This window comes from Triticum urartu, chromosome 5 (assembly GCF_003073215.2).
Source record: "Triticum urartu cultivar G1812 chromosome 5, Tu2.1, whole genome shotgun sequence".
NCBI classification, from domain to species: Eukaryota; Viridiplantae; Streptophyta; class Magnoliopsida; order Poales; family Poaceae; genus Triticum; species Triticum urartu.
Genome location: NC_053026.1, coordinates 525,017,847 through 525,031,504, shown reverse-complemented (window position 1 = coordinate 525,031,504; position 13,658 = coordinate 525,017,847). Strand labels below are relative to the sequence as shown.

At 43.2% G+C, this 13,658-nt stretch overlaps 1 long non-coding RNA gene across 1 annotated transcript; it reads right to left on the bottom strand.

Annotated features, from left to right (window-relative positions):
- Positions 1-9,543: 9,543 nt before the first annotated feature.
- LOC125510357 lies at positions 9,544-10,858 on the bottom strand. Its single transcript, XR_007284560.1, has 3 exons — positions 10,724-10,858; positions 10,535-10,650; positions 9,544-10,423 (listed from the first exon to the last, which is right to left on the bottom strand). It is a non-coding gene; the product is annotated as an uncharacterized LOC125510357 (long non-coding RNA).
- Positions 10,859-13,658: the final 2,800 nt, after the last annotated feature.

Here is a 13,658-nt window from a genome sequence, read left to right as displayed (position 1 = left end):
GGAGGGTACCAAGAAGACTCTCGCACACGTTCTTCATGATATGCATGACATCAAGGCTGTGAGGCAAGTGTGCATCTTCCAGTACGGCAAGTCCTAGAAAACAGACCTTGTTTTCCATACCTTCAGCAGCGGCTCTGGCGCCTTTCGCTTCTTTCCCGGCTCTGGCGCCTTTTGCTTCTTTCCCGGCAGTGCGCAATCTTTCTAATTTTTCAACAGCTCGTCTATTTCCTCGCAGCTCCTCATACGCGGGCGTCTTCGGGGTTCGGTTTCACCATCGAACAGATCCTTGCGTTTTCTCCACGGGTCATCGTCGCGAAGCCACCTTCAATGTCCCATGAACACGGTTTTCAAAGACCCGGGATCTCTGTCTAGCTGGCGATACGTTGTGTCATCCATGCACCTTACGCATCCAGAAAATCCGTAGACCACCTGCCCCGCGAGATATCCGTAACCGAGATAGTCGTGCACCGTCGTGAGCAGTGCGACTCTCATAGGGAAATATTCTTTCTCTGCGGCGTCCCACGTATTGGCTGACATTTTCCACAGCGTGTCTAGCTAGTCTTTCAGCAGCCCCAGATACAGATTGATGTCGTTCCCTGGTTGTTTCTGCCCTTCAATTAGCATACTCATGTGAATGTACTTCCTCTTCATGCGCAACCAGGGGGGAGGTTGTACATCCACACAAACACAGGCCAGGTGCTATGTGTGCTTCTCTGGCTGCCAAATGGATTGACTCCATCGGTGCTCGCGCCCAGCACGATGTTCCTTGGATAGTTCCCAAATTCTGGGTCTTCGAAGTTCAACGCTTGCCACTAGCTCGCATCCTTAGGATGACTCGGCATCTTGTCTTTTTTATTTATCTCCGGATCATTTCTGTCATCTTCCCGCTTCTTCTCCTCCCTATTCGCGTGCCAACGCAGGAGCTTTGCTACCTTAGGGTCCGCGAAATACCGCTGCAGACGAGGAGTGATCGGAAAGTACCACATCACTTTTTGAGGAGCGTTCTTCCTCTTCTTGTATCGAGTGATGCCGCACACTGGACATATGGTAGACTCCACGTGCTCGTCTCGATAAATGATGCAATTGTTCATGCACACATGGTATTTCACGTGCGGTAAATCCAGAGGACACACGATTTTCTTCGCCTCCTCGAAACTGGTCGGGCACTTGTTCCCCTTAGGAATACGTTCGTGCCAGAATGATGTGTTCTCGTCGAAGCATGCGTCGGTCATTTTGTGTTTTACCTTCATCTCCAGAGCCATGAGCGTTACTTTCAGGCAGTTATCCTCGGGCCTGCATCCTTCATACAATGGAGTAACCGCGTCTATCTCCAGTTGATCCAGCTTGGCTTTCTCTCGGGCGGCAGCTCTTGCGTTATCCGTCTGCTTGAGAAGCAGCTCTTGAATATGAGGGTTCTGCACCCAGCCTCCATCGTCGTCTGCTCCGGCATATTCATCTTCATGATCATGCCCTTCGTCTTGATCTTCCTCGTCATCATGTCCGGCATCTTCCACATGATGACCGTGTACAGCATCACCGTCGTGATCATGTCCTGAATATTCTTCGTCTTCTCGCCCGCCCAAGCCGCAGTGGTTGTCTTGCTGCCCTTCCTCATTTCTTGCCCGGCCCCCATGGACGACTTCATAGTCATCTTCATCACCTTGCCACCGATAGCCATCCATGAAACCACGCAAGAGCAGGTGGTCCCGCACCTGCCCGGAATCCAAGTCCGCAATAAGGCTCGTCAGCTTGCATCTTCGACACGGACATCTTATCTCCATCTCGTTCTTTTGAAGCATCTCGGCCTTCGTGGAGCTCAAAAACCTATTCACGATGCCTTCGGTCATCGTGCGGATCATGGTCGCTTGCGGGGTAGAGCAAAACGATATTTTAGAACCAAGAAAAAAATTTCGCATGACTTTCCCTAAAAATAGGACCAAAAAGAATGCATAGTGCCAAAATTCTCGCCGAAACGGAAATGAATCAACATTCCGGCAAAATATTGGCAACTATCGCATTTCAAATATCGGTACCTGCAAACACAAACATATATGCAACACCACAAACATATGCAACACCACAAACATACATAGATCTAGCTAGGCCAAAAAAGTGCATGTGCACATTGTTGGAGCAAGTTAGGGAGAAAAAAAGTAGATCTACAACATAAAGATAGATTTCCCCTTACTTACCTATCAAAAAAGGTAATTTAACCACTTAATTTTGATGAATCTATGGTGCAAATGAGGTGAGGAGGAGGAGGCAGTCGACACAAGCTTGGAAAAGGAGGTGGAGGGAATGAAGTGGGGAAAGTGGGTGTGTAGGTGTGGCTGTCCAAAATATCTAGCTGGTCCTAGGTTACTAATGGCGCACCACCTACTCATGCGCCATTAGTAACCCTACATACTAATGGCGCACCTGCTGGTGGTGCGCCATTAGTAGTTTTGCAAAAACATAATAAAAAAAAATATATACTAATGACGCATCGTGGCATAGTACGCCATTACTAGTTTAAACTAGTAATGGCGCACTATGCCGCGGTGCGCCATTAGTAATTTTGCAAAAAAAAACAATAGTGACGCACTTGGTGGTTGGTGCTCCAATACTAGTTAGAACTAGTAGTGGCGCACTGTGTCTGGATGCGCCATTAGTGTGTTTGAAAAAATGAAAAAAAATTGTTACTAATGGCGCACCATGTGTCTGGTGCGCCATTAGTGTCTTCCACACTAATGGCGTACTAGCATGTGGTGCGCCATTAGTATATAGTAGTGGCGCACCACATGTCTGATGCACCATTAGTGTCAATTTCATCTATAGCCCTTTTTCTAATAGTGCCGGCTGCGCGCCACCCCCTGAAACGGGAGCACCGCGGTCGCCCCGCCGCGCGCGGCCACTAGCTGGCGACCCTGCCACCCCACGAGACTGCCCCCGCGCCACTGGACCCCGCCGACGCCTAGCGCAATTAAGTGGGACATGGATTCATGAACAAAGTGTGGACAAAAAATAACCATTAATGAAGATAGTCATACAGTAAGTTATGTTAAATATAAAATGACCAGAATACCCAACTAATGGATGACTGATATAAGCTGTTACTACTCCTCCATTAACAGTAGTAATTTGTACCGTAAAAGCCCTATTCAATACCTATCGCCTGTGACCTTTAAAAGTGGTGCCACTTCACTCGGGACGCAGCAACCAAGGGATAATCCCACTCCCACCACCACCATATGCCACTATAAAGGTCTTGGGAGTTTGAGATTTACTCCCTCCGGTTCTTTTTACTCTGCACATTGGATTTGCCGAAAGTCAAACTTTGCTAAGTTTGACCAGATTTATATTAAAAATTATTAGCATCTATAATATCTAATATATATAGCATGAAAATATATTCCAAGATGAACCTAATGATATTGGTGTTGTTATGTGAATGTCTATATTTTTTTATATAAACTTGGTCAAAGTTGGATGAGATTGAGTTCGGACAAACCTAATATGTAAAGTAAAAAGGACCGGAGGGAGTACACCAATTCAATAGCCAATTTGAGTTTCCTTTGGGCTGCCTAATTGTTTTGATTTTTTTCCACAGTTTAAGATTTGATTCATACGTTCACTCGTTTTTTCAGACTTTGATATCCTTAGGTTCCCTATTTGTCGCAGATATAAATCTTTATCTGCTTTCTGCGTTTTGTTTCGTCGGTGCCAAGACTATAATCTAGTTGAGTTTAGCCAAAATGCCGGATTGCTCAACAGTCGAAACTGATTGAAGTTGGAACTCATGCACCACTGGCCATTGGAGGCATCCAGGAGGCTTTATGAGCAGGTTTGGTATTTTCTTCAAGCATCATTTGATGAATATGTACTTTGTAACTAGTAGTGGCAAGAGATGACCGAAGAACTAGGGGATCCCAATATGGAAATAGATAAACACAGTTAATATTGCAATAGTATCCGGGACATGCTGGGAGGGACTTGGTGCCATGATAATCTCCCGGCATGTTCTGGGAGATCATTGGTTTCCCATGCGCGGTGCCCCCATCCCATTTCGTGGTGATGGCCATCCTCGCGTGGACCTTATGAAATGTTGGCAATAAGCTTGTGATTGAACATGTGATTCCGCTTCGTGTGACTGACCTGATATTTAAAATGTATGGCTTCTTAAAGCTCTGTAGACCGCTTAGCGAGCGGCATGATCGAGACAACATCGACTTGGTCATCACAGGCCTTTGCTCCACCGCCTCCTCCACCCCCCCCCCCCCCCCCCCCCCCCCCCCCCCCCCCCCATCCCCAGCCTGATTAGTTATTTGACTAGGTTATGTATGGGGTTTGTTCTGCAGTGGCCCCAGCGAGACTTATTTATCTTCTATGTTGCAGTTTTTACATTTCAACTTTGAACCTGGGATGTTGTTGGATGTTGGTGCGGTTGCTTTATGATATAAAGCGGGGAACCCTTTTTCGTTGATATTGCAATAGTATCAACATTATAGGCCTAACTTTGCTTGAAGATTATGACATTGCAATTAGTGCACGTATCAAATGTTTAACTAACGGTCGTTGGAGCAGCCACGTGTAAAATAGAACGTTTGGTGTCTCCACTGCACGGTTGGCACATGTGGGACCGCGCTCTGCCTCTAGCCTGGCCAAATATGACTGTGCTGCGGATTACAGAAGCAGTTTATGGCCACTTGATTTGCGCCGCAAAATTCTTTATGACACTATACTAATTTTTTTTAAACCACTGTATTAATCGTCACAGCGACGGCCCTTGGTTCTACATGCTAGCACGACACGGAAATCATCAGACAAACATTTAAGAAAATAGAGTAAAAGGACGAACTCGTCTCCAAGATCTTACTTGCCCACATTGGATGATCAGTGTGTTGGATTGGGAAAACTCGAAAAACATTCAAAACATTCAGTACATACAAACGAGTACTAAAATACTTCATCCGGAACATACGAACAATATCACTCCAAAACAATCAAAGAAGATTAAGAAATGAAGAAGAATGTGCCATCATCACTCTCTTGTGTCATTTGTTTCAGCAACAAACAGTTTGACACCATATATTAAGAACTAAGATGCTGAGAGAGGAAAAATAAATAAACAGAATCAGCCAGTTGTTGCTGCCAAAGCAACTGACAGCAGACAAAATCCCTGACAAAACTTAGGATAACCAAGAGTAACTGCTGACAGAAGATGACCAGAACACTGTACTTTACCGACACCTCCGACAATTGCTGCTAGACAAAAAGGGCCAGAAGTACTGTGTTTTGATTTTCGGTCGAAAAAGTGGATTTCGGCCGAATTTCGGCCATCTCAGCCTAGGGCGAAAAGTATATTTAGGCCGAAATTGCTCAAATTTGGCAAAATTTGGTCAAATTTAAGTCAATTGCAGTCAAAATTTGGTCAAATTTCAGCTGAATTTTTTTAAAATGGCCGAAATTCGGCCATCTCGGCCTAGGGCGAAAAAAAAGCTCAAACCGAAAATCAAAACACAGGCCAGAACAAGTGCAGATCACAAAGGGTAACCAGATCCCGAACGATAGTAAGACAATGTAGAATCTTATCCATGAACTGATTAAAGATTCAGATTGTGGACAGATCAGAATAGTCATGCCAGATGGCAGACGAGTGAGAACAATCATGGGAAATAATGCATAATAATCCAGACTTCAAACAAGTGTTTCAAAGAAATCAGAGACTTCGGACAGAAGGACGGAACACCATACTAGCCAAAAAGGTGAACAGAGAAACATATCAAAGGGCCAGTTCCTTTCAACAGTTTTGACACCATATGTTGAGATCTAATAAAAATATTAAAAAAGACACGGGGATAGTGGTAATCATCACATTTGACAGAGACAGAACATGATCATAGATCATCGGCCGTTCGATTCATGGATAATATTATGATTCTATGCGTTGGTAAAAGTTCTGTGACAAAGGTGTCGCAGGTCTCGATCCCTCGTGCTCAGTCACATTTCAGCGTTCTTGCAACGTCGATTTCTCGGGAACAACGTCACGCGGCACGAGCAATGACGGCCCTCGGTCTTGCTGGCACACCGGGAAGGCGCATGCACCACATACTTGCATCGTCCTGGCAGGCGGGCCAGAGGGACTGCAGGTTCAGCCATTTTCCTCGGAAGACGACCCCACTACTGTGCTTCTAATGGTTCCAATAGCAGAGCAAGGTGAAAGTGGCTGCCTTCCCATGTGGCATCGCCTTGGGAAGCTCGATCGCAGGGAGATACCGGACGTCTGTGTCACTTCCCGGGCCGCCACCAATTGAGCGCCAGAACAATCGCGCTAGGGAGAAGGCAAACTTTAGGGGCTGTTTGGTTTGAGACTAAGTTTGCCTAAGGTTGCCACATTTAAGGTTAGGCGAGTTTGATCAATTTGGGTGGGTGTTTGGTTCAAACCACACTAGGGTCCCACATCGCATACACTTAAAAAGTGTGGTAAGATTTCTTTAGGCTTGCCAACTTATGGCTCTCATTTTGAAGAACTAATCTTAGACAAGTGTGGCGTAGATTCATCTGCAGTGAGCACCCACTTCTTGAACAGTGTGTCCTTCGAGAGGATCCGAGCATGGACCAAGAGCCAGCCGAAGACCCGCACCCGTGTTGCCGCGTGGTTATTCCACACGTAGCTCGCGAACTCGGTGGTCACCCTACCAAGGGTGCAAAGGCAATAGAGCTCGCCGGCCGGTGTTCAGCGCCCAGTTTGACTTGGCGCATCTGGACAGCCTCCAGCTATCAGATGTTCGTACTCGTTCACCGGGCTTCGAGGTTCGGCTCCCGGGCGCCAGTCAGGTGTGGCACCAGAGCACTCCTGACACCACCGCTCAGGACGAAGCCGACCATGGTGTTTTGAGCGCTGCTACACGGACGATAATTTTATGCCTGACACCTGTACGATACTACATGGCAGCACCAACAGCGTTTAGGCAATTGTTTTTTATTCAAAAGCTGAAGCTAGCGCAGTTGGGAAGAAAATATCGGCTGCATCGTGCATTTGGTGTTGTCCGTGGAGCAATTTCGTGGTGTTTTCGTCGACCGCGCGTGTGACCAAGGCGGGCAGCTGCAGCCTGATCAATCATTCCGGAAGCCAACTCTCCAACAAGAAGGAGGTGTGAGTGTCGTCCGGCATGTCGAGCAAGGTTTTGATTTTCGGTTTGTGAAATTTTTCGCCCTAGGTTGAGATGGCCGAATTTCGGCCATTTTCAAAAATTTCTGCCAAAATTTAGGCAAAATTTGATCAAAATCTATTTTTTTCGTCAAAAGGTATTTTTCACTCTAGGCTGAGATGGCTGAAATTTGGCTAGCGCTAAGGAATTCCAGCGCGGCCCTGCCCCAGCAAAGCGACGACCCAAAGGTCACAAGGCCTCTGAAAAAGCGCCACGCCCACACTGAGGAACCGAGCCGCTTCCGGCTGAGAGTGGAGTTCATGCAGCAGTTTCAGCAGGAGGTAAGCCTTCTGCATCTTCAGTCATCTGGTCTCAAGCCCACCTTCCGTCTTGGGATGGCAAACCTGCTTCCACCAAATAAGGCACTTCAATCCAATCATAAGATTCACATTCTTTAAAATCGGTACTTCTTCAAATCCAAAAGACTGGCGGAATTCTAGGATTATCCTTTTGGATAAAGACTTTTACGCAGACTTCTATCTATACAATATTGTATTCGCGTAAGATGATACACACTAACTAAAGAACCACCGGGTGCTACATTATAAGCACTTTTGGGAGAGTAAAATAAACAGTTGCAACTATATACATATAAAATGACAACAATGGAATCCAATCGTTTGCTTTTATTTGTAAATTCTATATTTCCCGACGACCAAAGCCCAAAGATCTACGAACCACCTCATGTCTAACTAGCCAAAGTGCATCGATGGGGCGGACAATAGCAGGGGAGGCACATAGCCCCCATGGCATATACCGACAAGGCGTCTAAGACAGCGTTGATCAGAACAATGGGCCCGCCATAGGACAGCAGAACAGTCGTCCATCCGGAGAGATACTTGTCAATCTTTGCAATAAGGGGGCTGGAACCAGACAGTTTCAGTTTCTCTGCACACAGCGGCAACCCCAGGTAATTCAGGCGAAAGCCTTCCACTCTACAACACAGCGAGTTGCAACAGCAGACGCCTCCACATGAATCAGCACCACGGCTTTTCTGAAAATTGATGCCGAGGCCTTTGGCAAGAGAGAAATTATCAAAAACTAGTCAGATACCCGTGCTACGCTACGGGATCCCAGAAGATTAGATCGATTTAATTATAGTCAGGAACCCATATGTTGCTATGGACAATAATTTTTTTTACCGAGACATCGATTGAAGCGATGTTATATTGTGACGGATAACATATGAGCATGATCAAACATATGGTTTCCAGTCAATAAACCCTGTCACCGAAGCCAAACATTTTCTACTCCATCTCCACCTTGCAACTCCCTACTCACATTTCTCTTTGTTCACTATATATTGTGACGGATAACATATCAAGCATGATCAAACATATGGTATCCAGTCAATAAACCCTGTCATCGAAGCCAAACATTTTCTACTCCATCTTCGCCTTGCGACTCCCTACTCACATTTTTCTTTATTCACTCTATCCTGTATCGAGGGGCCAGAGCATGCAACAAACTAAAAATCCATCCGTACGCATGTGGCAACTTGGACTTCATCATTCAGCCCTAGTCCGGTGCGTTCAACCTATCTTATCTGTCAGATGGTCACCAACCTATGTCACACATATCATCTCTCCGTGTGTGTGTGAGCATTATAAAATGCAACATGTCGTCCATGGCCAAAGGATAATTATGACATCCAAAATAATTTGATGTTGTAACATTTGAAACTGCTTTGCAAGATTTAACGAAAAAAGATTCATATCACATAATAGTATCTCAAAGATAGCAATCTACAATATTTTAAGCCTGATCAACCAAGACAAAATATTGCTAGAATAATTTGCTAAGTATATTAGTCTCAAAACATATAACAACCAGGAACTGATCAAGAGAACTCACATGAAAAAGGAAAACACAAAATAAAAATGCTTAATACAGAACTTGCATGCATAAGAGAGTTATATAAAAGTACATACAAAATGATCAGGGTTCGCTAAGCTAGACTACTATGCTAAATGACGTGCCATGCGTCATCGTCCTTCCAGCATCGGCCTTGTGAAGTTGCATGGCCTGCGACCGTCACAGCTGATAACTCTAAATTGTGAAAGATGCGACGACTGGGCTCATACCAAATCTCCCAACCACCAGCACAGTACACCCTTATTTTAGTTGTTTGCTCAAAACATATGTAACAACGATACTAATTCTGGGGTTTTCGCTTCATCCATCTGCTCACCTAAGAGAACATCACACAATCACTATTTTATACATAACTGTCTGTGATATGTTCAGACAAAGGGGGGAAAGTTGAGCCTGTAGAGAATTTGTAGTATATTTAGACAAAATGAAAAAACAATGAACAATACTTGCAATTTGAACTCAGCAAAGAAACAAAACATACAGTAAAAGATACTTTGAAATCATGTGTGTGTAGAACGGGTGAATGCACATGTACGCGCACACACACGCGCACACACACAAAATTAGTACTGGACCTCTTGTAACTCAAGGTCTTACAACCCTAGATAACACACAACCATGCACCTGTGGCGTTCTTCAACAGGACAACTTGTCTTCTATTGGCAGTTTGGCACCACCGAGACAAACAAGAATTGTGTGCAAAAAGCTAAGTAATGGCATGGTGCCATGATGTTTGGCTAAATTACAGAGGCTGTCCGTGCAGTCAGAGCAACAGAAAATTGTTCATGGACATACGACCAGTTCTAGATCGATAGTCTTCCCTGAAGCCTGCTCCATGACTAATTTATATATTGAGATAAATTAGCGTGATTTCTTTGAAACAAACTAACACAATAATAGACTTGATGGCCTCACCTTCATCCTCAGTGACACCTCTGCGAGGATGCCCTTTTTTTTAGATCTAGAGTAGGAAACTACTCTAGAGGATATACAAATTCAGACATCATCAGTGGACAGAGTTTATCCGGGACGTTTGCGATGATCTCCTGGTCGCTGACATTTCTGGTTGCTGAAAAAACTGAGAGTGCTTGTTTAATATCCTTGATCAGGGCATAGCACTGTGATCTGGATTGGTCTCCCGCAGCTAGCTCTTTTATGATTGCATGGGAATCCATCTCCAGGATCAAAGGCCCGCTGTAGTATTTTGCAAGGGCCTGCAGTCCGGCGAGGGCAGATTTTGCCTCGGCCTCCTCAACACTTCGACTGGGGGTCAGCATTCTGCATACAGAGACGAAAACGTGGCCCTTGCTGTCCCTGGCAACAGCGCCAACCTGCGTGGCTGCCCCCTATCCTGAAATCTGCAAGGAAAAACAAAAATAAAATCAGAGACATGTTAGAACGAGATTATCTCGCGAAATATGCACCTAATCTAACAAGAAGTAAACTTAGAAGATCCATCTCACACATACTGATCGTCTTCAATGTTCAATTGTTCAGTTTGGCATTGGGCGCCGCCGGGAACGAGTAGCTCACCACCGTCAGAAATCCTCCGCGCCCGCAACACCTGGGCCTACTCATGCCAGTCCTGCAGTTGGAGGTTAAGAACCAGACCATCACAAAAGGGAATCAACACCAACAGAGAAAACAAAGTAACTTACTATATCGAACAGACTCGGATATGGCAATAACCGTCACTATCATCTCTGTCTCCGACGGCCTGCACGGCCAGATCTGAAGAAAATACACCGACGAAATCTTGAATCCAAATCCAATTGATTCAGACCCTAATTACACTAGTAGAGTGCCCGTGCGTTGCCACGGGCTCTTGAAATAGTTTACAAGAGTTACATGTTAAATTCCACACGTACAAACAATAAAACACAAATACAATTATTTAATAACTGAAGTTCATTTTTGCAATGTAAATTGATAACATGAAGAAAAATTAACGACATGTCCATGTAACAAACCGAGCGATGTTCCAACTAAACATCTATTACAAAACTATTAATATTTAGATGATGGCTTAAGTAATTCTATCACAATATCAGCAAAGTTTCCTTTAGCTTCATTCCCACGATGTTTTAGCAAGTGTAATAAAAACTGCTTCCTCAATTCATACTCATCCTGCACAAACAATACATGTAGTTAGTATGAAAATTTCACGCCGAAGGTCTTTAAACATGTAACTGATAATACTCACCGTGCAAATCGGCTTGACTAATTCTTTACCGTTCCACCAGAGTGTAAAATGAAAAACAAAATAGCCAGACACATTCCTGCAAAACTTTAGATTAATAATATATAGAATATAGTGATAACAATAGTAAATGTTTTTGTTATGAATTCATTACCCGTCTATACTCGTTGGAACACCGAACGGAAATAAACGTTGCCATTTAGATATATCATAATTCTAACCAGGCAGCTTTATTTCGAGTGCTTCTTTGAAATCCCTTGCAAAACTTTTTAATTTCAGTGCATGCCTCAATTTTTTTTCCTCTAACGATTGTGATGTTTGAATAGGATCCAGAATATATAGACGACGTGCCTCTTTCTCAATGACGTACAAGATGTATCGGCCGATAGATGCATAGGAAAGATAAATCTACAAGTGGAGCTATTAGAAACAACAATAAACCATGATAACAATGGACAAAATACTTTACTTACCTTGTTGCACGATGAGATGTCGTTGTCCATCCCAAGCCAGCTATCAAATAATGTTGTCAACGTCTGGATAGTTTCCTTCTCGCAAAACTTCTAACCACGTGTTGACTCTAGCATCATGGACTAAGTAAAAAAAAATATTGTTTCAACATGTTGATGCTAATGACACATATAATGAAGAGTTACGATAACTTACACAAAATCGTAGATCCATGTAGTGCACAGGAGGGTCTGTGAACAATACTCCCTCGTCACATGCCAGCATACGCACGGCTGTGTTGAAGCAATCATTGTCCATGGGCTGCTCTATGTTAAGTATGCACTGAAGTTTCTTAAGACTTAGCCCATTGGATCGGGTGTCGAGCTCCGGACCCATACCTTCCTATAAATTGGATGGTAAGAACAATAATATACAACCTCACATTAAATATTGATACCTGATACTTACTCCAAACAACCGGCATCATCGATCGACATGATGTAGTTGTAGAGGTCGACAAGTAATTCACGTTGGTCCGTGGGTATGATAGTGATTGGTGCAGGACGCTTGTCTTTGAGTACGTCAGATGGATTGTTCAGTATCTCGAGATCAGAATTAGATAAAGTTTCTTGATCCTCAGGTTGATGGTATATGGGACCTCCTTTTAGCTTATTCAGCTCTGAATCAAGGAAAATGACAGCTAATTTTTGTCGAAAATGTTTCATATCCTCCTACAAAATATATATTAAAACAATTTATATATTTTTTGAGATAAAATAACGAGATAATGTATAAAAACGAAATACCTGGGTGAATTGGTCTGACAGTGCATGTGATGTCCAGTATTCCATTTAATTTAGCATAAACAGTTCACATGATACGCTATAATATTATAAAATAATGCTTTAGAATACCACACAGATGAATCAAATAAACAAACCATTGTAACAAGTGCTTACCCATCGGTTTATATTGCCTCATGAAACTGCTCTGCAACCGTCCATTTTGTAACATTCAGATCGGGCCACTTATGACCTCTGATTAAATCCAGACTATCCTCTACAAGTTTCAGACGCTTCTCGAGGCCTAGTAACTATTTTATATATAAGAAATATTAGGGATCAAGGCAAACAAAAACATATGTTAAGATGAATAAAAATAATAGATAGTTACCGTAGTAGCAAGGTCATTGCGTTTGACACGAGAACCGAGTCCAATACTTGAATCTCACGTTTTTTGGCATTGGCGACTGCTAGATACCAATGGTAGCCCGGCATGTTAATCGGAATGAATAACTGATGTAAATATCATACAAGTCACGGTCGCAATTAGATATAAATATTAATAAATCATTATACATATGGATTAAAAAACAATCCATAATTATATGCATGGGTAACGAGACAAAAACTAACCATGTCTTGCTGTAGATAAGTATTAACATGATGCACGATGCGGTGATATTTTAATGGGTGTATGTCTCTTTCCCCGTCTTCTTTTATCTGGCCAGATACAAACGTGCTAACAATGTGTACCTTTTCACCCGCTCTGTTCTTCTAGATGGTCATGAGCAAGCATGCAATATATGTAAGCATTTATCACCTGTAATCAACATTTAGATTATGTGTACATTTTATGATGTTAAATATTGTTCATATTATTAAACAAAGTTTGTGCAATTGGTCTTATACCGTCATGTAAGAACATATCATCTTTCATAAGGCATTCCAAATCGTCGGTTGATAACAAGGCATCTCCAATGTCCACGAACTGGGTATTCTTGAGGGCATACTTGATTGATTCGATGACTGTAATATCCCTAGGGGTACAAACATAGTCTGTCGAATTCATAAATAAATGAGCCAATTTAGCAATCAAACTGAGCAAAAATAGTTGAATACAAGAGGCAATATCACAAAAATAGGATTGATAGTAATATTAAA